The sequence below is a fragment of the Galeopterus variegatus genome, unplaced genomic scaffold, assembly GCF_000696425.1.
Source record: "Galeopterus variegatus unplaced genomic scaffold, G_variegatus-3.0.2 Scaffold1866, whole genome shotgun sequence".
In the NCBI taxonomy this organism is placed as follows: domain Eukaryota; kingdom Metazoa; phylum Chordata; class Mammalia; order Dermoptera; family Cynocephalidae; genus Galeopterus; species Galeopterus variegatus.
Window position 1 is genome coordinate 36,102 of NW_007727977.1, and position 1,846 is coordinate 37,947.

Genomic DNA, 1,846 nt, shown 5'->3' on the forward strand with positions numbered 1-1,846 from the left:
AAAAACCCATCAGTAAGTGCAATCATGTATCACAGTCATGTTGGTATCATATCTCTTTGGCCTGGGACTGTTTTTGCCTTTGGTCATATAGTTTAGATGACTCAACTATGACTGACAAGTATGAAATCCACCATCTAGATCAAACCCTTGGATTGTTTCTCCCTGCATCATCATTTTTAATCTCACAGTTCAAAAACAATGAAAGATTTTTTTGGCTGTTTGCTCCAGTTTGTCTATGAATACTCAGTTATTTTAATTGTTTTAATTTCTTGGATTTTTTTTTCATAAATATTCCCAGACTTCCTTAAAACACATATGCTAAATATCCATTGTGCCACCATGTATGCCACCAGGTATTTCAAAAAGTTCATAAAAATATTCATATTATCTTTCAAATATATTTTTCCACAAATTTTTTGAAGTACTCCTGGATGCTAATCCCTTTGGATGTAATTGTACTCTATATACACACAATTCTTACTGTGGTGTTATTTTACTTACATATAACAAAGATAAAAATAATGACATATTATGTTTTTCTTATAAAAACTTCCACTGATGTTACAGTAAAAAATCAACACGCTATTAGGCTTTTGAATGAATAAATGATTGAAGTATTATAAGTTTCTGAAGCTTTTATAAAATTGAGAAAATTCAAATTATGCATGTGTGAGTATTAAGTATCAGGGTCTGGTTTTGCCAAATATTTTTATTTCATCTATATCACAGCATCTTTGTTATTTATGAAAAAGAAATAGCAAAGTAAATAATTTTCCAAATAAAGTAAGAATTAGCAATCAAATTGCTGGGTGGAGTGATTTTAAAAATCCCAAAATGTATAACACAGTTCATGAGCAGGTGAAATACTAGAGGCTCATAAATACTTGCTAAAGTGCAAATTGATATTTCTTATATTATCATTTGGGAAAGCATCCCAGCCAGCCATCAGCTGAAGTTGGCCTCCATGTAAGTCACCTTTTTAGTGTTATTGGTCAGTGGGTTTGTTGCTGTTCCCGTGACATTATTTAGGGCAGAAGGGACAGTGATGGCAGCAGAGGCTCCTAGCCACAAGGGACAGAAGCATTTTGCCTCTGCAGCGCACACAGCACTGCCATGAAGGCTATCTCTTAACCACCGTTGCGGTTGGCACTTTCTCCTTCAGATTCATGCGTCTGCCTCTGTGCTGAGGCCTGTCCAGCTAGAGATAGTTACGTGGAGTCCTGTACAAGTGAAAGAAGCACTAACCAGGAAGGGAGGCTTCAGCCAAGGAAATCAGAATTCTTGTGTCTCTCACTAACTAATCGACTGGCCCTCAGTGCTGTGTATCTCACCCATTTGTGATCCCCTTGCAAAACTGTGTGTCGTGTGCCATTTTGTGAGAACACAGTGCTCATTATATTATTCTTAAATACTAGAGAAAAAAAGTACATTCGAAATCCATTTACTCTTTTTACTTTTAAGAGATGTTTATTATATTTAAATTATCATAAATGGTTTCCCACTGTTCAAGGAAGACAGATATTAAATGATTATATAGAGAATACTGTTAATTTTATTTAATATCAATCTATGTTCAGTAGAGGCTGGACAGCAAAACATTTAGGTTCGATCACAGTTGATTATTTCTACAAAGTTTTATTAAAATGAAAGTAAAAAAAACCTGGAGGTGGCTGGTTAACTCAGTTGGTTAGAGCACGGCCTTGTAACACCGAGGTCAATGGTTCAGTTCCTCATGCCCAGCTGCCCCCCAAAAAACAAAAAAAGAACCTAAATATAGAAGTTAATTTTAAAATATTAACATGCTAAAGATTTGTTTTGATTTGTTTAAATAAACAGGACAGGAACA

At 34.8% G+C, this 1,846-nt stretch overlaps 1 protein-coding gene across 4 annotated transcripts in view; it reads left to right on the forward strand.

The window, feature by feature from the left end:
• FRY (furry homolog (Drosophila)) overlaps positions 1 to 1,846 on the forward strand; it is a 79,172-nt gene that overhangs the window by 27,820 nt on the left and 49,506 nt on the right. The window lies entirely within an intron of this gene.